The sequence below is a fragment of the Pseudonaja textilis genome, chromosome 5 (assembly GCF_049901715.1).
Source record: "Pseudonaja textilis isolate UNSWEBS1 chromosome 5, rPseTex1.2, whole genome shotgun sequence".
Taxonomy (NCBI): Eukaryota; Metazoa; Chordata; class Lepidosauria; order Squamata; family Elapidae; genus Pseudonaja; species Pseudonaja textilis.
Window position 1 is genome coordinate 32,357,480 of NC_141994.1, and position 26,113 is coordinate 32,383,592.

The 26,113-nt window shown below is 39.1% G+C and overlaps 1 protein-coding gene across 10 annotated transcripts in view; it reads left to right on the forward strand.

Annotated features, from left to right (window-relative positions):
* CNOT2 (CCR4-NOT transcription complex subunit 2) overlaps positions 1-26,113 on the forward strand; it is a 72,352-nt gene that overhangs the window by 11,509 nt on the left and 34,730 nt on the right. For 4 of the 10 annotated variants that reach the window (XM_026699556.2, XM_087934448.1, XM_026699564.2 and 1 more), the window contains exon 2: positions 20,259-20,326. The exons of 4 other annotated variants lie outside the window; for them this stretch is intronic. The gene's annotated coding sequence lies outside the window, so the exon portion shown is untranslated. Of the gene's footprint in view, positions 1-2,519; positions 2,608-20,258; positions 20,327-26,113 lie in introns of all 10 variants that reach the window. 2 more of the 10 variants (XM_087934447.1, XM_087934450.1) reach the window with 1 other exon arrangement.

The following is a 26,113-nucleotide window of genomic DNA, read 5'->3' on the forward strand; positions in this document are numbered from 1 at the left end:
AGCCATAGTACCATGGGCCCAATTGCACGCCAGGCCTCTCCAATGGTTCTTCCTACCATTTCAGAGGGCAGGCACCAGCACCTCCAACGTCAGGGTCTGACTCCAGTCGGATGTCCTCAGATTCCTCAGGTGGTGGGTTTCCCCAGCAATCACCAAGGAGTCCCTAGTCAAAGAACCTAATCGCATCAGTCACTTCAGATGCGAATCTGTTGGGATGGGGGGCCCATCTACAGTCTCAGCTCGCACAGGGTCAATGGTCCACAGAGGACCTTCAACACAACATAAACTGGTTAGAACTGAGAGCCATTCACTTAGTTCTCAAACACTTCTAAAGCACAGTGACCGGCCAATACGTACTGATCCTAACGAACAACATGGCGGCCAAAGCACACATCAATTGTCAGGGAGAGATACACTCCAGATCCTTCATGTCCGAAACGCAGCAACTGGGAACATGGGAGAGGCTCACCTATTGTCAGTCAAGGCAGAGCACATATTGGGGATAGCAAATGTCCAGGCAGATTACCTAAGCAGGACCAGGGTGGACAACTCTTGAGTGGCATCTCCATTCAGATCTGTTTCAGGACATAGCTCAGAGATTTGGGACTCTTTGCCACTCCAATGAACACCCAACTTCCCCGATTCTACTCAAGATTCCTGTTGCTGGGTACAGAAAGGGTAAACACCCTTCGCAGCCGCCGGCCCAAGGGTCTCCTTTACACCTTCCCTCCTTTTCTCCTCATACTGGGATGATAAGGAAAGTACTTCTAGAACAGGCAGAAATCATCCTGATCTCTCCCACTGGCCCAGATGGTCATGGTGAGCCTGTCAGTGTCCTGCCCTTGGAGGATCCCTCAGGGCAGGCTATCTCTCAGCCAGTGGGTCTTGGAACACCTAGACCCTCAGTGGCTCCAATTGACCGCCTGGCACTTGAGAGGAGGATCCCGAGGGACGGATAACTTTTCCAGAAATGTCATCAAAACAATACAAGCCTCCAGGAGGCCTTCTACAAACAGAATATATGACACTACCAGGAAAGCATTCCATCAGTGGTTCAGCAAGAAGGGCACAGACCTGACTGTGGCCTTAGTGCCACAGATTCTGGACTTTCTACAAACAGTTCTCGACAAAAGGTTCTTTCCTAGTACGCTATGCAGGCAGGTAGCAGCCCTATCCACCGTGTTGCACTATGGGAAGAGGAATTCCTTAGTTCATCATCCAGTTGTCCACTCCTTCCTCAAAGGAGCTATCAATCTTAAACTTCCACAGATATCCTTCTTGAAAGCTGTCGACAATATTACAAGCCTTTACTCAGGACCCATTTGAACCTCTTCAATCTGTAAGCCTGCGGTTCTTAATGCTCAACGTCACCTTCTTAGTGGCCATCACATTGGCCTGGCACATATCAGAATTGGCAGCTTTTTCCATCAGGGAAGACCTCTGTACATTCCACAACAACAGGGTTGTCCTGCACCTCGACCTCACCTTCATCCCAAAGATAAACTCTCGTTTCCACAGGGCTCAGGAAATCGTTCTTTCCGACTTTTGCCCTGCTCTTTTCACACAACAGAAAGCACAGATGGCACAAATTGGATGTTCGGAGGGCTCTTCGCAGGTACATCAAACATACATCAACATATCGTAAAACCAAGGCTCTGTTCATCTCATTTCAGCCATCTTCAATGGGCACTAAAATCTCCTCTTCAACTATAGACCACTGGATCAGGGTTTGTATAGCTAAGGCCTATGAGACCCAGACTCTTCCAACACCCAGATGGCTAACAGCTCACTCGACCAGAAGCGCAGCTACCACAGCTGCTTGGGCAATGGAGGCCTCACTTGAGGACATTTGCAGGGTGGCTACATGGTCCTCCCCGTCTCCATTCATAAAGCACTACAGACTCGACACATACGCCTCAGCTGAGGCGGCCTATGGAAGAAGAGTGCTACCGCGAGTGCATACAGACGGGAGTGCACAGGACTAGTCTTCTCGCCCATGGGGACTGCCAGCTTTGGTATGTCCCATATGTGTGGATTATCCCAAAGGCATGTTGGAGAATAGGTGTTGGCTTACTTGAATGCAGTTTCTCAGCATGCCTTGGGATAATCCACTCCCACCCTGTAAACTGTCTGCTCCAGTGTCCAGGTGGGAGGCAGAGCCAACGCCACAGGAAGATCGTCAAATGGCTTCACCTTCGTTGCGACAGGCTAGGGGGCTTCCTGCCCGGACAAGAAGAGGTGTGGCAAAGATGGATGACTCAGTCTCTGGGCAGAAAGGCAGATTCAACCCATATGTGTGGATTATCCCAAGGCATGCTGAGAAACTGCGTTCAGGTAAGCCAACGCCTATTCTGTTACTGGATCTTTTAAATAACATTTGTAAATGTTGGAAAAAAGTAATGTCTAAAATCGCCAAATATAAACATCTTTAGATTCTAAAAGTGCAATTTGGAAATGTTCAGTAACATGATGGTAAAGCACATGTAAAGCATAATCTCTTGTTGCTTTTCCTTTTTTAGGTACTTATATCTTTTTCATCTAATGGAGGAATTCAAAGATAAAATGTATATGGTCAAATGATAAAAATCATCTGGAAGCTTTTTGAAGGTGATACTTAGCAGAAGTTCAAAATTGGAAATTTATTAAACTTATTAAACTTGTTTAGACCAGAATTTTTCTTATTTATCTCATTTTATTTATTTATCTAGTCTTTAATAAGTAAATTTTGTTTGCTGGAATGAAATAGGATATAAATAATCAGCTAATTTTACATAAAATTATTGAGAACCCCCACATCTATCAATTCTGGTCTTGAGCAGATTTCTTAATTTGGTTCTGTTTGATAACCTTCATTCTTCTTCAGTGGAATTCCATTCTTCTTCATTAGAATTTAAATAGATAGGGAAATTGTATTTTAGTAAGTAGACAATTACTAAGATTCTCCAATTTTGCTGTTTTATCATCTTAATTAATGTACAGAAAGGGAAAAAAGGCTAGAAATTTTTTTAAAAAGCATATTACCTACAAGGAGTAATTCAATCTAGTATTTTAACACATTAAACTGTGACCGCACAAAATAATATTGATTGGTCTTGTATTACATTGATAGACAACTAACTTATCAAAATAAAATGAACACACACCAGACATTCAGGATGTAAACCTGCAGGTGCAAATTGTTTTTCCAACATTGAAGAGTAATTATTTTCCCCCTTTGCTTTATAAAACAGTAATTATTCATATGATAAAGTTTTTAATATATAATTTAAAGATACTTTCATATATTTAAACAATATCAATCACTTTAAGTCCATATTAGCAAGTTCTTGGCAACTGACTCATTTATGTCTGATTGCAATGTTCCAGGTCATGTGAATGAATTTTGTGATTATTTTTGCTTTTGTGAAGATTTTTAATAATGATCATTCTCTTAATGACCATGGTGACTTGCTTAACAAGCTTTATAAAACAGTCATCAAATCAAGTCAGGTCATATGGTTTCTTGACTTATGACCAAAACTCAATTGTAGCTATGGGATGAGTATTATCTATACACATAATCATAGCACTCTTCAGACTCATGCTAATAGTAATTGAATTTTTTTTTAATTTTTGCTACTGCATTAAGACTGAATTGTCTCGATCTTTTTTTTTGTCCCTTCCATTTAATTGTCAATGGGTTATGATCAGCCCAAGTACTTGTTTCAATATTTACTTCTTGAACACTAGATATTAAATCTGTTGAGATCCAAATCATATCTAGTCTGGACCATGATAAATGTCTATTTGAATAGAAAGTATATTGCTTAAGTTTAGCATTTCTTTCTCTCCATATATCTTTTAAAGTTAGTTCATCTATCATTTTAAAAAAAGATTTAGGAAGTATCTTTCTGTTGTGCTTTGCCGTTGTTGCTATATAGTCCAATTTATTGTCCACAATTCTGTTAAAGTCTCCCATCATAATTATATTAGCATAGTCCAGTCCAGTTATTTTCAAATGTAGTTTTTTTATAAAATTCTTCTTGTTTATCATTCGGGGCGTAAATTGCAGTCAAAAGTATCTTTCTATTGTCCATTATTTCCACCATTAATATTCTCCCATCTTCATCAGCATAAATCAGTTTTGCTGGGGTAGCCTCTTTAATATATAAAACCACTCCTCTTTTCTTACATTGGGTCAAAGAAGTAAACAATTTCCCTAATTTTGGTTGTACTAACAGTTGTTCATGTTGCTTTTTAATGTGTACTTCTTGTAAGCAAATTATATCAAACTTTAATTTCCCTAATTTATGAAAAATCTTCCTTCTTTTAGCAGCTGAATTCAGTCCATTTATATTTATTGTAATCAGTTTTTTCTCTTCCATGGTTGTATTTTATATTTAGATTTAGCCGCTCTCGTGGATCTTAATTCAAGCTGATCTTTAATATCCACCTGTCCACCTACTGCGCCTTCTTCTTTTCCAATCTCCATTTGTTCCTCTTGAGATTCAATTAATGAAATCTCTTTTTCTGCCTCTTCTTCTCTCCCTCCAAAAAATTCTGCGTAGAAAAGTTCTGCTTTCTCAATTGAATCAATTCTATATCTCTGTTCTTGCCATGTAAACATCAATCCTTCTGGGATCAACCATCTGTAATTCACCTCCTTTTTCAATAACATTTTGGTCAGAAGTCGATATTCTCTTCTCCTCTCTCTCACTCTTCTAGGTATTTGTTTTAGGACCAAAATTTCTTTGCCTTTATATTTCAACGTCTTCTCTCTTGCCGCTTGTAAAATTTGTGTCTTCATGGATTTTTTAGTAAATCTGATATGAACTTCTCTGGGCAGATTATTTCTCATCGCGTATCTTGTAAAGACTCGATATATCTCATCTATTCCATCCATCATCTTTTCTTCTGTTATTTCCAAGGCGTCCGCCAAGATTCCTATCATTATCGCAGCCAAATCTTGCCCTTTTTCTTCTTCTATATTTTGAAATCTAAGATAAAATTCTGACCTCTCCATCTCCCACTTCAGCATCCCACTTTTTTCTTGTTCAATCACTGTTAATCTGTTATCAATATTTCCAATCTTCTCCTCTCTTCGTTTACCCCCTTCTTCAACTTTTTAAAGTCTCTCCTCATACTTTGCCATCATCTGTTGAATATTTTCCACTTTTTCCTCCATCCTCCCTGTTCTTTGTTCGATGGTATCTGTTTTTATCTTAAGGTCTTGAATTCCTTGCATGATCATCTGTAAGGTTACTTTTTCTTGTTCTTTTTCTTTATCTTGCTTTAACATTGCCTGAATTGGACGTTGTCCAGATGGTGGGGAGGCAGAGGTGGACACAAAAGCACCCGAAGGTATAAGTTTCCTACTCATTTTAGATGGTTCCAAATCTTCAAATTCTTTCAAATTTTAATCCAATTAGAAAAAAAAGTGGCCAATTATAATCCAAAATAAAAAAAGAGGGAAAGGAATAAAGAAAAAATAGAATGAATTTCTTCAAATTCCACACCTTAATGCAGCCAAAAAAATCTCAATTGAGAAAGGAGAAAAAAAAAAGAAAAAAGATAGTCCAAAGTATACATTAAAAAGAAAAGCAAAAGTCCCAATGGAAAAGAGAGAAAAAAATCAAAATAAAATAAAAATGAAAAATTCAAAGGCTTCCCCTTGAAAATAAATAAAAATTAAAAATAAAAACCTTACTAGAATAAAAATATACAATAATGCTGGTAGAGGGGGTAGCGGAACTAAAAAAAAGATTAGAAAAAGAAAGTAGAAACAATACACTGCACTTTGCTTAGTTGTCCAAGGCTCTAATTATGACTCCCTTCCCTTTCCCACAAGCTTCAAAGCCAAGCCATAAACATTTAATTGTAGACAGAAATCCAGAAGAGCACCTGTAATAATATTCTACTGTGCTCTTCCCTCTATCTTATCAAGAAATGTCCTTGAGAAGGAGTCTTTCACATCTCTCTCCAGTTCAAGTAAAATATTTCCAAGCCTCTAGTTGGCAGTGTTACAAAGTTTCTTAGTTCTCACTTTCCCCCCTCCTCTCAGGACAGCATAATTTAAAAAAAAAAAAAACCGCAAGAAGTATATACACATATATGCAAAACAAAAAAGAAGAAAAAAAATAACCAAAGGGAGCCTCTAGCCTTAAAAAAAATAAAATATAAAAAAATCCAAAGGGAGAATAGGAAATATATATATATAAAAAGGAACAGTCCGGTTATCCAGTAAATAACAATGAAGTCCGATAGCAAAAAGAAAAATAAAAAAAAAATAAAACCTCGCTTTGACGTCTCCCTTAAAAAAACGCCGCTTGATCAGTTTTGTCAAAAATCACACAGATTTCTTCTAGCAATCAAAGTGTCCTTTCAAACCTCAAAAAATTAAAAAAAAAAAAGTTTCTCACCCAACCGACAGACTTTCTCTTTCGATCTCTTCCTTTCTGGAGCTGCCCCGACTATAGCAGCATGGGGGCTGCCTCTCCGCTGCCAGCAAAAAGAGCTTCTCCCGGGTCATCCAGGGACTTTGCGGTGTCCCCGGAGTCCACAGGGTATGCTCTTCACAATTGCCATCCCTACGGGACGGTTTAGGTCCGTTTGGACCGGCCGGAAACGAAGATATCGGCTGCAATCGAAGAGCTCGATTGCAAGCCGTATCGTCACGGCGCCAGCTCCTCCCAACTACTTTAATCATAGTTATAAGGCATGATTGAATAAAAGTATAGTCAAATCTTTTTTTTTATAATGATATGAGGATATATAAGTTTGGATTGATAATAAGACTTATTATGTAAGGTAATTGTAAATATGACTACGAAATGAATGCACAAAACTGATGAACCAACCAACACACTGTTTGTACATAAGTACGGATGAGAGCTGATGTTTTTATGTTTTGTCTGTTTGTTTGTTTGTTAAAAAAACAATAAAATTGTTTTCAAAAAAAAAAAGACTGAATTGTGAAATCAAGGTATGATAAATTTAATAATAAAGATATGGTTTGAAGTTTTATGCAATCCAAATTCCTCTTGTAATAAATCATATGTTTAGCAAACAATATAATAAGCTCATAATGCAGATTTATATGACTAATTGTCCTGGACTTTATTCTCCCCAGTGCTATTTTCAGGCTAAGGCTGTCCCAAAGGATAGGTTTATCTTGTGAGTAAAGGTCAAAATTATACTTCTATACCAATATCTGCTAAATGTACCTTGTAGCCTTTTATGTACAGTAGGAATCCAATACTGTAGAGTTGTTGACCCTGCTATGGGAGGAGACATAGTAACTTTACTTATTCCTGTAGGGGTTTTTTTCAGTCTGATCAGTTATCTTGAAAGCAAAATACACAGTATTATAAAGTGGAAGGTCAGAAAAGTTAAAAACACCATATTATTATAATAACCATAATTTAGATTTAAATAAGCTGAAGCATATCCTAGATTTTATATATAGGGCCCTTAGGACCACAATAGAGCCCAACATTTCTGCTAGGCAAGACATCTGTTAAATGATTCCCCATTTTATGGTCGTTCTTGTTATAGTTGTTAAATGAATCACTGAAGTTAGTAAGATGGTTGTTAAGGAATCTGGCTTCCTCACTGACTTTGCTTGTTGATGGTCCAAAATGATCACATTTGATCACATTCTGTGCCAGAACACTGCAACCGTCACAAATATGAGTTGGTTGCCAAATGTCTGAATTTTGAACACATAACCATGAGGGTAGTGAAATGTGTGTGAAAAATGATCATAAATCATTTTTAGTGTCATTGTAACTTCAGATGGTCACTACACGAACTGTTGTAAGTCAAGGATTATCTGTATCTAATTGGTGCTAAAAACCTAAATTTTGCTTAAAGTAATTTAAAGGTATTAGCATTCTAAGTATGTCAATGAAATTCCATAATTTTTACAAATTTATTCCCCTTGCACTGAGTAGTATTTTAAACAATTTATATCTATTTTGGTCTGATATAAGATATATTTACATCTACAGATGAAGAGCATTTCTCCACTGAACCGAAGGGAGAATCCAGGATGAGTAGTCGCTAGTCTCATAGCTCTGCAGACCGAGTTGAAAACTGAGGATACACCCCCTGGTAACGGTCCCCAGTTCTTCACTCGGTCTCAGCGTGTTCAGACCGCTCTTTAAGGGTTCTGAATAGTTAAAATTGTAGAAGAATTACCCCCCTGGATTGAGTTTTTTTCTCTTCGAGAGGCTTGGAGCAGGTTTTCCATAGAAAGAGGATTCTGGTTCTTTAGATATTCTGAATGGACAGCCATTATACTGTTAATTTTAAAAATACAAGAAAGGTATATTGTATGTTGTCTTTATTGTTTTGAAGGCATAGTGAAAACAGACAATACAGAGATACCTGATGGTTCAAATATTTCTTCTGTTCTCAATATTTAGGAGACCTAGTTTAATGGTACTTTTTATGTTTGTATCTTCTTCCAAATTCACTGAGCCATCTCTTTAGGTGAACTTAAGATTCTAGTCATAAGTATTGGTTCCTTGGTCCGAGTTTAAATACATGAGATTACGTACATATTTTTGCAGCATTTTAAACTGCCTGAAAACTCCCATTTGTCTAGAGATAAAAAGAATATATTATTACTTTTCCAACACAAGAGAATCTTATTTTACTTTCTAAGGAAATGCTGATGTGATTTGTCTAAATGTAAAAAGTAGCTACTTAGTGTTTTAAGAGTCTTTTAATGTAATTGTTATTAATTTGTGTAATATGAAATTTATTTTTCACATTACCAGTACCATTAACAACTCCCAAAACTAGAAAAAACAAATTACCCAAAACAATAAGGAAGCTTCAATCCAAAAAGAAATCACTTTGGCGGAAAAACAAATCTGGTCATGTTGCCAATTTCAAAAGCTGATACAAAAATTTATGCCACCAGATAAAAACTGAATGCACCAATTATCACATTAAACAAGAAGAAAACCTTCTACGTACCAATTCCACCTGTGCTTTCTACAATTTTGTAAGCAACAAACTAAAAGACTCAAGGTCCACCCCACCCCTGAAAGGACCTAATAGTAAAGACTACAATGACGACACTATTAAAGCCAACCTCTTTAACACATTCTTTGGCTCAGTATTTGTAAACATCAATGGATCATGCCCAGTGTTTCCTAGTCGAACCACAGGCAACTACAATGATCTAATACATATCGATTTTACAGAAGACAATGTTGAAAAAGCACTACGTAATCTAAAAGCATCTCTATCTATTGGACCGGATGGAATCTGTGCCTACTTCTTAAAAAAGCTACCCACTGCCATAGCCGAACCTCTAAGCATAATCTTTGAAAAATCTTTCAGGACCAACTCCTTGCCAAAACTATGGTCACAAGCCATGGTCATCCCCATTTCAAAAAGGGAGACCCCAGCCTAGTTGAAAATTGCACACCAATCTCTTTATGCTGCATCACCTGTAAAGTCATGGAATCAATTATTAACCAATCTATCATCCTCCACTTAGAAACAAACAACCTACTCTCTAATAAACAATTCGGTTTTAGGAAAAATCTCTCCTATAATCTGCAACTCTTACACTGAAAAAACATATGGACTACACAACTAGATCAGGGCAAAGCAATAGACGCAATCTACATAGACTTCTGTAAAGCCTTTGATTCAGTGGTACACGACAAACTACTCCTAAAACTAAAATCTTATGGTATCTCTGGACACCTGCATAACTGGATAGAAGCATTCCTGTCAAACAGACAACAAATGGTCAAAATTGGGAGCGTCCTATCAAATTCTGTACCTGTCAATAGTGGTGTCCCCCAAGGCAGTGTTCTAACTCTTTTCATACTCTACATAAATGACCTCTGTGAACATCTCAAGAGCAACTGCATTCTTTTTGCTGATGATGTAAAGCTATTCAACACCACAGACAATACTGCTACCCTTCAAAAAGACCTTGACTATGTATCAGAATGGTGAAACAAATGGCAACTTCAAATTTCAACAAATAAATGCTCTATCCTACATATTGGAAAATAAAAATACAGAAAATAAAATACAGGCTGAATAGTCAAGACCTTGTTGATGATCTAAACTCTGTCAAGGATCTTGGAGTACTCATCTCTAATGATCTAAGTGCTAGAGCCCACTGTAACTACATAGCCAAAAAGGTGTTAAGAGTTGTTAACCTAATCTTATGTAGCTTTTTCTCTGGTAATATTACACTACTAACTAGAGCATACAAAACATTTGCTAGACCAATACTCGAATACAGCTGATCAGTCTGAAACCCACGTTACGTATCTGATATTAACACAGTTGAGAAAGTCCAGAAATATTTCACAAGAAGAGTTCTCCACTTCTCTACTCGTTGCAGAATACCTTATGCCACCAGACTCGAAATTCTAGACCTAGAAAACCTAGAACTACGCCACCTTCAGTCCGATCTAAGTATAGTATATAAAAACATAACAATACAAGAACAAACAATAGATACAAAGACAAGGTTAATCACACCAAACTTGATTGCAGGAAATACAACTTCAGCAACAGAATGTCTGGAGTACTCTACCTGACTCTGGTTTTTTCCCCCAAACCCCAAAAACTTTAACCTTAGATTGTCTACTGTTGACCTCACCCCTTTCCTAAGAGGTCTGTAGGGGGCGTGCATAAGTGCACCAATGTGCCTACCGTCCCTGTCCTGTTGTTTTTTTAATATTTTTTTATTTTTCTTATATGAATCCATACATTCATAACTATTTTTTTACTTATACCTATTATCTTGTAAACAAATAAAAATAAAATAAAAATTAAAAATATATTTTTTAAAAAAACTGCTTTTTAACAGTGGAATTTGGAAGGTAAATTTCAGTACTATTCTGAAGAGTTTATTATATGCTATTTCAAAGAAGCTAAATAATGAAATTATAACACATATAAATCTTTCATAACAGAAGTATACATTATGCTATTGTAATGTACAGTGAAAAATATGAGATCTTATAGTTTAAGGCTGTTTTTTCTATTTTTTAAAACAGCCTTTCATCTCATAATATTCAAGTTCAAGCAGGGTGGATTTGATTTAAATCAAATCGATTAAAATCTTTATTAAAATCATAATTTAAATCACTAGTAAAAAGGCTTGATTTAAATCAACTCAATTTAAATCATAATTTTTAAAGAGCAATTGTTGTGCTATTGTGCACAGTTTCATTAAAGGAACAACAAACTTAAATCCCATCTGGGACTTACCCAAGGTCTTGCAGGCATTCTCCTTGGCGCTCTTAGAGCTGCTAGGGCGGCCAGCCTGTGCTTCCTCACCTGCAAGGTAGCCTTCCTCATGGCTGTTACCTCTACCAGACAAATTTCAGAGCTGGTGGCCCTCTCCATAAGGGATGACTTATGTGTATTCTATTCAAACAGAGTTGTTCTGCATCTGAATCTTTCCTTTCTTCCCAAGGGTAATTCCACAGGGCACAGGAAATCATTTTTGCCAGACTTCTGTCTGGGCCCAACCCATGCCCTGGAAAAGAAGTGGCACGCCTGGGATGTCAGGAGGGCCCTCCACATCTACATTAAAAGAACAGCTCCTTTTAGGAAAACAGCCTCTATTCATGTCCTTCCAGCCTTCTGTACTCTAGGTAGCAAGGTTACACATTGACAGTGGGTCAGTGGATGCATCGCCAAAGCATACGAGCTTCATGCTCTCCCATTGCCCCAGTGAGTGACGGCCCACTCAACCAGGAGCACGGCCATGACAGCCACATGGGCGACATAGTGCTCCCTTAGGAAGTCTGTAGGGCAGTGATTTGGTCCTCACCGTCCCCGTTCATCAGACACTACAAGCTGGATACTTTTGCTGTGGCTGAAGCGGCTTTTGGCAGATGGGTTCTCCAGAAGGTACACACAGGCCTGGAGACTCAGGAACAGACTGCGGCTCAGCCTTAGGACAAGCTGGCTTTGGTATGTCCCATTCTTTGGATTCTCTGCTCAGCATACTGGAGGAGTGTTGGCCTTACCTGATACGCTCCGTCTTGGTGTGCTGAGACAATCTAAACCCACCCTGGCAACCGTCTGGTCCAGAGTCCAGGAGTAGACAACAAGATCAGTAATGCGTCAAGTCAACTGCTACGCCTTCATTAAAACTGGGACATGTCTCAGGAGAGACGTGGCTACAAAGTTTAAAAGGACTCAGTCTCTGGGCAGAAAGGCGGAGTTAACCCATTCTTTGGATTCTCTCTCAGCACACTGAGAAGCATATCAGGTAGGACCAATGCCCCATTTCAAAGCAAAGAACTTTTATAATTGTGAATATTGCTTTGAATACCTAGATCCCAGTTCACATATAAATGTTCCATTATTGGGGCCATGGTGTGTAGAAGATCTGCTACAATAAGAATAGGTTTGTCTAATAGTTTGAAAATGAAACAGTTTATCTCTTTGATGGCTTGGATGTCAAACTTCAAAGATTTGTCCAAGCTATTTATGTAAGTTTCAGCTGTTGCAGTCTGAGGATGTAGACAAGGTATTTGCTGTAAATTCAGTTGTTAAGTGATTTAAAACATACTTCGGTATAATATATATCAGTTATTGTTTCTCATTTATATTTGGATTGTTGAGGCCATGTAAGTCCTATGCCAGGGTTTTTATGTAGTGAAGGACTAGATAATGGAGAAGAAGTGAAGGCTGAGTTTAAATGTTTAAGGACTCTAGGAAAAAGAAGGGGAAAGTATTATGTTAGGAGGAGCAGGAGTGCAGGAGTTTATCCCTACAAGAGCAATTCAGTAGTCACTGGCCTAAGGTCATACAATGAACTTCTAAGACTGAGGATGGATTAGAACCTGGGGCTTCCTGCTCTGGTCCAGCATCTTCATGGTTATAGTAATTAATGCTATAGTGGTTAAGATGCTGGACTAAAGTAGGAAGTCTCAGGTACTAATCCAGTGTCAGCCATGGAAGCTCAAGCTAGTCATTTATGTCTTGACTGAGAACTATAAATAAGTTCAAAAGGGTCAATATCCTGTTTTTTCAAAGTCTAACTTTCACTTCCATAGAGTATCCCAGGGAATACCATTCTTTGCACAATTTTAATATTTCTAGATGTAGACCCATCACAGCATCTAGACTATTGCAACAGCTTGCCTTCAGAAGTTGTGAGTGTTCCAACAGTGGAGGCTTTTTAAGAGGAGCCTGGACAGCCATTTGTCTAAAATAGTATAGAGTCTCCTATTTGTCTTTTTTCTCACTCAGACTTTTTGAACTCACCTTTTACCAAGCAGAGGTTGAGCAAAAGTTGCTCAAAAACAAGATCTAAACTAGGACTGCACATGTAACCTAAGGCAAGCCAGTGGTTGCTCTGGAGCAGGGGTTGCCAACCTTTTGGACCTCAGGGACCACCAAACTCATAATTTTAGATCCCAGGGACCACTAACTGGTTCTGTGGGCGTGGCCTAATTTGTGGATGTGGCTTGGTGATCATGTGACTGGCTGGGCATGGCTTGTATGTAAATATTATAAATATATAAATATTTAATTTTTTATAAAAAGAGAGCAACTTTTACCCAAAATCAGGCAACGCAGTCAGGCAGATTGAGTTGCTCACAGAATCACAGATTCATTCAGAAATCTATCTATTTGCCATTGGCTAGCTCAGTCTGTCACATAGAATTTGCTTGCAAACAAACTCATAAAATTTGCTAGCAAGCAAACTCACAAGATTAACTCACAACACACCATGCATGTAAATATTGAATTTTTTATTTAAAAAGCAATTTTTACCCAAAATCAGGCAAAGCAGGCAGGCAGATTGAGTGGCTCACAAAATCACAGATTCATTCAGAAATCTATCTGCCATTGGCTAGCTCAGTCTGTCACATAAAATTTGCTTGCAAGCAAACTCACAGAATTAATTCACAACACATCGTGTATGTAAATATTGAATTTTTTTATATAAAAAAGCAACTTTTATCCAAAATCAGGCAAAGCAGGCAGATTGAGTTGCTCATAGAATCATTCAGTGATCTATCTATCTGCCATCGGCTAGCTCAGTCTCAAATTTGCTTGCCGTGAGTTTGCACTGAATTTGCTTGCAACCAAACCTTCAGTCCTAAGGGAGGTTCAGCTGTGCTTAGCTAGAAAGCAAGAAATCCAACCATTTCCTGCTTCCTAGCTAATCTAAAACTGGGACAACAGAACAGATGATGGTCGGAAAAAGGAAAAATAGCAACTTAGCAGACAAGTTTACCGGGTAAGGAGTGGGTGGGTGAGGAGGGTTTCTGCGGGCCATCTGGGCTGAGCAGTCTTCTGTTTCTGCACATCCTGGATTAATTGCTTTGAGGGGGTGCTCTGGGGGTGAGATTTCTCTGCGGCCCACCAAAATTTTCTCATGGCCCACCAGTGGGCTGCAGCCCACCAGTAGGCGACCGCTGCTCTGGAGGACATGAACCCACTAATGAAGAAAGTTCCAGAGGCTAGCAGATGAAAATTGAAGTCATCTAATATTAATAATCTTCAAGGGCAGCTCCATGTGGAACAAATGACAATAGTCCAGCTGTGAATTGACAAGGGCATGAATGCCCTTGCCAGATTGGCATATAAAATGTAATTGTGCAAATGCTCTTCTGGCTGCACAAGTTATTCCAACAAGTTATTCCAGCAATAGCTCTGAATCCAGAAGAACTCCCAGGACTGTGATTGTTCCATCTACACATGCAGGAAGTCAGAAGCCTTAATATTGAAGTTTATGGAAAACCTCCACATACAGATCAATATTTACATTTTGATTCTAATCACCCACTGGAGCATAAAATGGGAGTTATCAGAATCCTGCATCACCAAGCTGAAGGTGTGCCTACCAGAAAAATGGGGGGGGAAAAAAAGAACTAAAACATATCAAGGAAGCCCTCAGAACATATGGCTGTCCCAAATGGGCCTTCGTTAAATCCTAAAAATGACCCAGCAGGAGCTCCTCCATAACAGACAAAGATGAGAACAATAAACGAAGCAATGCTGTCATTCCATACGTTGCAGGGATATCTGAAAAGCTCAGGAAGATCTTAAGCCAACACAACATACATCCATACTTTAAACCCAAGAATAAACTAAGGCAGAAGTTTGTCCATCCCAAGGATAAAACACCCAGACACAAACTGAGCAACATGTTATATGTAGTACAATGAAGTGAGATGTGCAGGTCTGAAACAAAACAAGCACTTCATAAACACATGGCACAACATAGAACAAACCCATTAGGACAAAATTCAGCAGTCCACATTTTGAAAGGAGAGGACCATTGGTTTGAAAGAGGGGTCAAAGAGGCCATCTATGTCAAAATTGAACTGCCCTCTCTCAGCAGAGGCGGATGGATATAACTTAATCTGTCTCCAATCTACAACACAGTCTTTTCAGCAGGTCCAAGAAGGATCCACACCCTTTTGCACTAATCAGGTCATCCTGAGGACACAGATAAATTTTCAAGTGGCCTCAGCAACTTTCTCACAAATGATCAGCTGTCTGCAAGGAGTATAAATCCTTCCATTCCTCATGCATCGAGTCAGAGCTAAAGAAGCTTCTTGGATGAGAAGCGAAATGCCTTCAAAAAAACCCAAATCCAATTGCCTCTTGAAAAAGCATATTTGGGACAAACATGACCTGGATGACTAAAAATTTCCATGGAAATTTTTCCATCTAGTATGAAAGTATTTCCAGCTCAGTCCATTTTACTAGATTTTAGCCAGAATATATTTTCCAACGCCCAGGTTATCATAGTCCCCAAACAACAGATCAGGGCCTTTGTTGCATCATTGTGTGGCTTAAGTTGAAAATATATAATTGAGTATCTTTCACCTCATGCTGATGGACCTCTCCAGGCAGCTTCATGTATTTGTGCAGCACAAAAGGTGCCTAACCTTGTAGCATCCAATATTCAAGCTCCTGTGGACCCAACATTTCTGTTCCCAAATGAAAATGAACCCTCAGGTAGGAAGAATATGACTCTTAAGATAATGCCCATTCCTCCAATCCTCAAAGCTAGTCCAGAAGATTATCATTGTTGAAGATGTTCTATCAAGCTGAAGGCTTTGTAGTTGTTGTGGAAATAATTCCTCTTCTTTCTGCTGTAAAAGTTTTCAAAGCTAGTCATATTATTTATATATGACAAATGTAGCTTTGTAATCATAGCATCTTTTAGAGATAGTTGCAGGTATGCTGTATTCAACAATGAAGGAATCTGTTGTTCTAACCGCTACACCACCACAGTTTTAGACCATTTTATTAGTTTGAAGTCATGATAAATTGCTAAGATTTCTATTATACAGATTAGCACAAACTAGTAAATTTTGAAGGGTTTTTGACTTGGGCTTTTGTAACACAGTTACATGAAGCATCTGTTCTATGGATCCTCTTATATACTTCCTTTTTTCTCTTCTATTTTTGATATATTCAGATAATAGAATCACACTCAACCTTGTACTTCAGAAGCAAGCTGAATCTTCTTTCTATCATAAAAAATCCTGGTCTCTTGAATATTGCTCATATTTGGTTATGAAGTAATTAGTATTTTATTTAGCATTTTTTTCAAATTAAGGAATAGATTTTAGAAACACAGCTTAAATTCTAAAACAAAAGGATTAACTGAAGGAAAATATTACAAAAGATACAACATTTTCATAATATTTTCTCATTGAATACTTTTTCAGTGCCTGAGATTTTATTTGTGTTTTTGAATATGACTGTGTTATGGATGAAGAACATAATAGTTGTATTAGATGCAGCCAAGACCTATTTTAAGTCCAGCTTTGGCTTTGTTTCACAGTGGCTAGTCATGTGCTTCTTGTATGCTCAAAAGGAGGAGGTGGAGACATTTCCCCACTACTGTTCCATTGAAATTAATACTTAGAGAACTGGTTAAGACCGTGAAGATTTATAGAACTCAGCCTCAATCTTATCTTACACTTCTAAGTATTACAAGTGTAAGATAAGATTGAGGCTGAGTTCTATAAATCTTCACGGTCTTAACCAGTTCTCTTTTTAAAACCAATGGTCTTTACTACACCTTGTTTTCAACAAATTGGTTATACACTGTGTAAATAGATAGTTTCTTTTTCTTTTCTAAATCTCCTTACAATCAGCTTTGTTGGGTAGCCCTATTCCTAGTCTTTTGAAAATAGAAAAACTTCTCTTTTTACATTCTGTACCCCATATATGATTTTAAACTTCTCTATTATGTCTCCATTTGGTTATTTTGCCCCCAAGGTATAGTCTCAAACATCCTTTCCATCCCAGAAAGAAGTATTCGAAGCCCTGATCATTTAGATTGGCCACTTGTTTTTTTCCCCCGGCTCTGTTACATCTTTTTCAAAATGTGACCAGAAGAATTAACACAGAACAAACCATGTGTTTGTAAAAGAACATTATAAAATTGGCCATTTTTATTTTCAGTAATGTTTTAAATTATCCTAATCATAGAATCCCCCCCCCCCCATAGCAAGTCTGACATATTGATTTACAATAAACTTTGTTTTGTATTTATTTCTTGAGAAAATCAGTATAAATTGGATGAATGTAATTTCTTTCAGAGGAATATAAAAGTTTTATAATCTGTCAGCAAAATCAATTAAATGTCAATTCTAAAATCTTTTAAAATAACATACCTTGTTTATTTATGTTGCATGAAATTGTTCAGCTCACATAGCAACCAGAGATATCTCAGAAAACTTTCCTTGTAAAAACTTATTACCTTGTCTTACATATAATTCCATCATGTTTTGATGTCCTAATATCTCTTACCATATTATAAATATATAGTGTTATTTTGTATATCACAATAATTAACAGCAGCATGATTTTCTCTGGAGCTAAAATGACAATAGAAAATGAAAACGATAAAATGCTCCATTCTCCTCCACGATGTTATAAGAGTCCAGGATAGGGAAAAACTCCTCCTACATCATCAAGCTGAGTCTGCCAAGCCTATAAAAGCCAGCCTGTTGCTAGCCCCCACCTTTTGATTCAGCTCCTTGTCATGAAACAGGAAGTATCTCGGCTGCGTAGAGAGAAAGCGAAAGTGAAAGGAGAGATTCCACATGGCTACAGAAGCTCCAGGTGACTTGGTAGAGCCTGGACAACCGCGGAGGGCGGGGATCTGCTCTCCTCCAGCCCCGGAGCTTCGGTGCTGGCTTTTCTGGGCTCCAGGAGGCTGTACATTTCAAGTTTCTTTGCTGACCTCATATTCATGGTCAGTTCCTAGAATTAATAATTCCAAAAACTCATTGGAGACTCATTTAAAAATCTTCCTCAAGAATCAATTATTGTATGTGACTTGTTATTTGCATTGGAACAAGATCATTTATTCTACATTGTTTTACAATTTAAGGAAAATGAAACAACGTTTTGAACCTTAATTTTATTATATGGTATCTATGAGTTTATATGCATCATCATCATCATCATCATCATCATCACTACTACTACTACTACTACTACTACTACATTTTATGCTATCTTTTTATATATAAAGGTTGTGAACATACCCAATACTCCTGCCTCCTGTTCCCTTACAACAGCTCTGTGGGGTAGGTTGAGCTAAAAAAGAATGACTGGCTCAAAGTCACCTAGCTGGTTTTCATGCCTAAGGAAGGACTAGTCTCATGGTTTCTAGACCAGACTAACCATTGCACCAACGGGCTCCCTGCATTGCTACTTTATTCAATTTTAAAGTCTATAGAGATTCTCAATCATCCAGGTCATAGTTGTCCCAAAGGTGTTTTTTTCAGGAGGCAACTGGCATTTTTTCTTTTGAAGATGTTTCGCTTCTTATCCAAGAAGCTTCTTCAGCACTGACAGGATAGTGGAGAATGGAAGGATTTATATTCCTTGTAGACAGCTGGTCATTTGCATCCTTTTAAAGAATGGGTGTCAAACTCGATTTTGTTGAAGGTTGCATCAGGTTTGTGTTTGACTTTGGGTGCTAGGGTGGGTGTGGCCAACATGACATCCTTTGTGTTGGGGGCACCTGTGCCAGCAAAAGGGCTCCTGAGCTCCATTTCTGGTTGTGACGGCCTTCTGCAACCCTCTGTCAGTGAAAACAGAGCTTGGGGGACCACGCATGGCCCTTGCAAGTTCCATTTTTGGCTGGGACAGCTTCCTGAAACCTCTGCCAATGAAAATAGAGCTTTGGGGGGGGGCACACACGGCCCGCAGAAGCTCCATTTTTGGTTGCTAGGCCTGCTGCAACCCTCCGCCAGTGAAAACAGAGTTTGGGAGGGCCACGCACAGCCCTCCCCTTGCGAGCTCCTTTTTTGCTGGCAGTCCTTTGCTATTTCCAGGGCAGCCACATAGGCCAGATCTAGGTATCCAGTGGGCCGGATCTGGCCCACGGGCCTTGAATTTGACACCCCTGCTTTATAAGCTGCATAACAAGCATAGTACAATCTTTAACATTCTTTATGAATGGAGAGTTAAATGGAAAAAATTGAGAAAGTAAATTATCCAGTACAGGTGACTTGACTTATAACAGTGCATTTAGTGATCATTCAAAGTTACAACAGCACAGAACATAGTGCCTTATGACATTTTTCACATTTTATGACCATTGTACCATCCCCATGTTCATGTGATCAAAATTCAGACACTTGGCAACTGACTCATATTTATGACAGTTGCAGCATTCCAGGGTCCACCTTTTGTGACCTTCTGACAAACAAAACCAACAGGGAATCTTTGTTACTATCTTAACAACTGCAGTGATTCACAACTTTACAATTACAATGTTGGTAAAATTCACTTATAAAATGTCTCTCGGCAACAGAAATTTTAGGCTCAATTGAGTTCATATATCAAGGACTACCTGCATTAAATAGTATTTTTGCACTTTATGTATTTATAAATTATTTATATTGAGCCAATCAAATCAACAGCAACATGTAGAGTTATTCCTCAGTGATACTGTAAGATAGGAAAAGTTTTTTAAAAGTGACAACAAGTGCATCCTAAATAACAGATTTAGAAGTCTGAGAGTTCTTTAAACTAGATTTTAAGAAAAAGAAAAGTACAATTAACCTTTGGTGATTAAATTTGAAACAGATTAATAAAGACAAATGAATAAATAGCATATGTTTTGAAATTGTTCTAGTGTTTTGGGTTGTACTTTCAGAGTTCAATAAAATAAATTGGGCTTGTTGGATGTTTGATTTCTTTAATAAAATAAAACTTACTGTATTTGATAATGTTGTGAATTCACACAACTTTTCTAATAACTCAATCTACTTCATTTACAGGAAGTGTCCATCAAAGCTTGCTTGCTTCAACAGACAAAAAAATTAATGGGCAAAATTACAGTTTTTAGGTAGGTAGATATTTTCCTAGTGTGTGTTAGGTGATTCTTTTAGCAAGATTTTTAAGTGGTTGATAAGTATTTTTTTTGCTAAACATTTGAAGAAGTTTAGGAATAATAAGATAAATTTGTTATATATTTATTTGTTGTGTTAAATATATGTATGGTTGAAAAAATGAGATCCAAATAGGACTGTAGCTCCTGGAATAGATTTAATCTTAAGGCTATGGTACTAAAAATTAACTCTCTTAAAACTGAATTGGTAATATTTTATTTGCTGCTGTTTGCATTCTCAGTAAATCATACATGACAATTAATTGTAATATTTATGATAATTTTAACGCTTACAGCATTATTTGCACGGTATTTTGAAAAGCTTAAACTTTCCCAAATGCCAATTTTTCAAGATAATATTTATTTTAATCTTAACATTTAATTGCCTAGTCATATTCACTAAAATTCAAGGGTTGATGATTCCTTTACTGCAGGGAATTTGATAAATGGTGAAATTGGTATCAACTTTTTTTTAAAAAAAGTCTCCCCTCCCCTATATATTTTGCTCAGCAGAACAGTAGCTTCATATTGCACATCATAGTTGGTCAGGGAAGAGTGACTGGGAATGGAAATTAACATTCTGGTCTTGCAATACTAGTTTTTCTTCTCTAATTTGGAATATAGAAATGGATATTTTCCCGAGGTTAATCATGAGCACGCTTTACCCTATTTAACTTGGATTCTTATCTATAACTTCTTCAGAGAGAATTCATTATGTATAAACAGCTTTTCTTCCAAAGCAGTCCAGACTTTTCCAGAAATATCCTAGCTGCTTACAGTAGTTATATCACACACATTATGTAGTGCCTTGAAAGAAGTATTGGCTTGGTTGGCAAGTCCAACACTAGAGAAGCTACTTCCAAAGTGGTTACTTGTTTTTACTGGATCTTTAATTATTGCCTCAATGACTTAGCTAATCTGGAGAAATTTGGAGAAAGAAGATCTTGCATCTCTATTGCAGGGGGTGTCAAACTCATGGCCCGGATGCATGACGTGCTGGCCAAGTCCATGCCTGGTTTAGCGAAGGGGAAAAAAGTCGCTATCTGTCACGTGGCGACCCTGTGGCGACATGAGTTTGACACTCCTGCTCTATTGGATAATTCATAATTATCTTGATAAATCTATCTTTGTAACTGTAGATTTGAGGGTTTACCTGGTACTAATACTTGAGCTGAAGTTTTTCTAGCCATAGCTACCTGGATATTTAATGCAACAGCATCATAGGCCTGAAAGCTGTGGAAGGGAATTATGATAATTCATGTTGGTTCTTTTAACCACTCTGAGTCTTTGATCAGGATAAATATCAATTTGGAATATATGTAATTCAGTTGTGTGCATTTATTACATTATTTGGGCAGCACTAACTTAAAAGCAATGCCTGAAAATAAAGATATTTCCACTATAGAAATAGTATAATGAAAATAATAAAAATTTGAAATAAATAAAACTAGTGTTATTATTGTCACATGGTTGTGACAGCCTTTCTCCACCAGCATATAGGCAGCTTCAGTCTAGATTAATTACAGTTTTCAAATAGTTTTCAAATGCAGATCAATGTCTGGCATATTGCCTAGTCCATCCTCATAATGGTGAGGCCGTGAGTCACAGTTGTCACAAAATGCAAATATTTATAGGACTGCAAAATTTTTAATTGATAAAGAGTCATTGAGATTGATAAAGGATTTTGGGATCAGTGTATTTGAGCTTTTCTGGCCTAATATTTGTTTGAAGTGTTGATAACATGTATGGGCATTCTCACAAAACAATTGCTGTGATGGGATGAAAGTCACATGGTGCCCTTTTACCAGAAAATTAAATAATAATATCATGCCCCATCATTTCCTTGAATCTTGTTGGATGCTTTTAAAATTCATTTTGCGGGGCAGCAGGTGGTTAGAATTCAAGTATAGTACTGGGCCACAGGCCTGTCATTGATGGTTTTTTAAAAAATGCCTCAAGTTTATTTGGGGATCCAGTCCGATTCTTGAAAATAAAAATAAGTATTCTTTGGATTTGTGCTTTGCAGCACTGTAGTTTCCTATTTACTTGAAAAATAAAAGAACATAAATCAAGTAAGTGCAGAGATAGAGATGTCTTTGGCATGGTAGCAATTTGTTTGGTTTTCAGGGTCCAGCTGACAGGTTCATTGCTTCTCTCTCTTCCCATAGTTTCTAAGGAATCAGTACCAATTCCAGGACGGTTATTATCTAGTGTAGTTCAGGATTTCATTGCCATCGTCACTAGTATTTTTTCATTGAACTGATAGTATTGGTGTATTGATATGTCTTTAATATGGTTGGATAATTTCTACTGATATTTAGGTTTTCAGGGGCTTTTCCTGTTTACAAAAGTTGATAATCCATTTATATATAATCTGGAAGTAAAAAGATTGCTGAACGCTATGGCAGTTTTGCTCACTAATACAATTAATAGATTTATTGAAATCTTAATTTTTCTCTACAATGAGGAGAGTTTTTCCATTGAACAGAGTATATATAAGTGCACTTTGGATATTGAAGGAAATGGAAAGATACTCAGAATTGTGGTTTAAAAATCATAAATCCAAGTGAGCAAGAATTATAATTATCTTTTGAGATTACATTGTTTCAGTAACTGAAATGAAGAAATGTTCTCATGAAACTGAGAAAACTAGCAAAGATCAAAGCACTTTGGTTTCCATATTTGATCAAGGAAAAGATTGCTTCATTCTTTCCTTGGCAGGACAGTATTTAATGCATGGATTCAGTATTCTTCAAAACACTTGTACTTACTATTTACATGTAAAAGTAATTGGAATTCCTATGTGAGTTTCATACCGTTGAGTAGCTCACATTATAAGCTGAGTACCTTCCTGAAAGTATTACTAATTCTCATCCACGCTGCGATGAGAGTCTAGGAATGGGATACTCCTCCCTCTGATGTCATAGAGCTGAGTCTGCCACTATAAAAAGCCAGCCCTTAGCTGGCCTGCCATCTTTTTGACTCAGCTTATTGTCTTGGATCTTTGTCTCTGGAAGGAGTAATATTGAGCTAAAAAGAGTTTAGCAACAGCGATTTCTTTTTCAAGGCTTCTTACTGCTCCTGGGCTCTGGTTCGAGCTACAACACAGGAGAGCAGGGATCTGCTCTCCTGCAGCACCGAGATTTCGGTGCTGCCTCACTGAGGAACTGCGGGCTCGGGGAGCGTCCTGCTGAGCCTCCCACACAGTCCCAAAGATCGTGCAAATGAGCTGCTAATCTAGCTGCTTCACAGCTGACTCTGGAGCTCAACCCTGCCGCCTTGCGGCTGTTTCTGGCTATCGCTAATCGCTCGGGGTCTGGTAAGAGCCTAAGGAGCGACGGAGGGAGTGCAACCATCCCAGGGCTGCCACACATGGCAGGTGGCCATTTTGAAAGTCAGGTGGCCAATTTGTTTCCCTAATTGGGTCTCACAGCTCCCTCAGCTCAGCTGGCGCCCGCTACACACAGCACTACCACAGGGGGAGCTCACAGCACCTCTTGTGTTGCTGTTTTGTGGAAAGGAGAGGGAAGTCATTGACCCCAAGAAGAAGCCTAAGATTCTCAAGCCCCTATGAGGAAGAAACGAAGACAAAGAGGCCATTCTGCCAATAGAGATGCTGCTGCTAAGATCAGAGCCAAGGCCCTGAGCTCCCAAAAAGACTTCCAGATCAGAGCTCAGGCCTGTGAAGAGAAGGCATGCTGCTCTGGAAAAGCAGTTTGCAAAGACATTGGCACAGATGAGAGACCAGATCCAGCAGGCTTCTCATCCATGGGAGGTACAGGGTTGCCCAGAGGCTTCTATAAGGGAGGGATGCCCCAGCTCTCTAACCACCTTTTAGCTTGGTCTCCAGAGAGGGTGAAAGAAGAGCTTTTACCCCAGAATTTGAGCAAATTAGACAGTCAGCTTGGGGCCCTGGTCCCTCCTTTCCCATAGGTCAAATATTCCAAGGGAGCCACAGGCCTAGGCCTGAGGCAACCTTCACTCCCACTGCTGCAGGCTTGTGTCCATTGGACCCCCCACAGAGAATAGGCCTCATAACATCAGGGAAATGGTCTCAGTGGCCATAAGGCAGGGCCTGGCTGAGGGGTTTCAACAACTCCTTCGCCCACCAGGGGGAGACAGTCCTTGTTTCCTAACTTGTCCCAAGCAGTCTCTTCATCCCACAAAGGCCTTCCCAGACAACAGTTCAGTTTCCAGCCTACCCAATCAGATTGTGGCAAGGATGAGGAGAGGGATTATACCAACCCTTCTGAACACAGTCGCTCCTCTTATTCTGAGGAGGAGGAAGGTGAGGTCAGAAATCCTAATATGTCAGAGGAGGAAGAATTTAGATCTGATCACCCTCCTCCAGCAGCGTTTTTTAAACCTTCATTATTTAAATCGCTTCTGCACAAAGCTTTGGTCACGGCCCAGCTAACCCCTGAGGAGGGGCTCCAGAATCACAGGTGTCCTCTTCCAGGCACAGTGACTCTCTATTCTCCAAGCCAGTGGTTCATACTGAGGTACTCCCTTCCCCACTGATATTCCTTGACTTAGTGGTGGAGCAGTGTAGCCTCCCGGGTCGGGGCCTTGTCCTTCATCACACGACAGGTAATTTTATAACGTGGGCCTGGCCTTGGTCAACGCTCTGCTGGTTTCCTCAGTGGACGCCCCAGAGGTAGTCTTGTTCTCTTCATCAGGCACCCCCACTGAGCCAGAGGATGTGCTTAAGGCAGAGGGCAAAAGGTCTGAGCAAATCATCAAGCGCACCCACTAGGCAGCGGCTTGGGCTATCGGCATCTACAGCAGTTTCGTTTTTCACAAGATCTTCATTGCACTGGCTACACCAACTGTAGGAGAGGCTCCCAGCCACCGATTTCAGGGCACATCAAGATCTCAACAAGATAATTATACCGGCAGAATTCATGGTGGACGCTACATTGAATTCAGCCTAGTTTGCTTCAAGAGCCATGGCCTCCTCAGTGGCGGCCAGATGGCTCCTTTGGCTGTGAAATTGGAAGTCCGATTCATGGCGGAAATGGAAGTTAGCATCTGCCCCATGTGCTGGAGAAAGACTGTTCGGCGATGCCCTAGAGCCATACTTGGTAGAAACCAAGGAAAAGAGGAAGGTCCTCTCATCGGTGGGGAAGAGATTGGAATATCGCCCTGGGCCGTTCTATCAATCTTCTTCCTTCAGACCTGAATCCACCGCTCGATTTTCCAGGGGCCAGAGGACATTTCCTCCTCGCCCAGGTCAATGTCCTGAGGTTTCAGGCAGACAACAACAGGCTCCTGGAAATGGCCCTTTTGAGAGGGAGGAGGTTGTGAATGCCACATTTCACCTCCCATCGGAGGCCATTTGGCTTTTTTCACCCCCAGGTGGGAGGAGTCAACATCAGACGCCTGGGTGCTTAGGACATGAGGTTGGGCCGCCGGCTTAAGTTCCTTTCTCCAACCCCACAATTTTTTGTTTGCTGTCCTACGCCTAGGGATGGCTCCAAATGGGCCCTCATGGAATTGGCCATTCAACATCTTGTCGACATACGAGCCATAGAGCCGGTTCCAATGGATCAATGAGGATTAAGCTTCTACTCTCTTCATGATCCCGAAGGCCTCGGGGTGGTGGTGAGCCATCCTCAATCTTAAACTCCTAAACAGATTTATCCCATACAGGATAAGATGCAAACCCTGCATTCCATACTAGAAAGCGTTCGGGAGGGTGACCTCCTCTCCACCATTGACCTCACAGAGGCTTACATCCATATC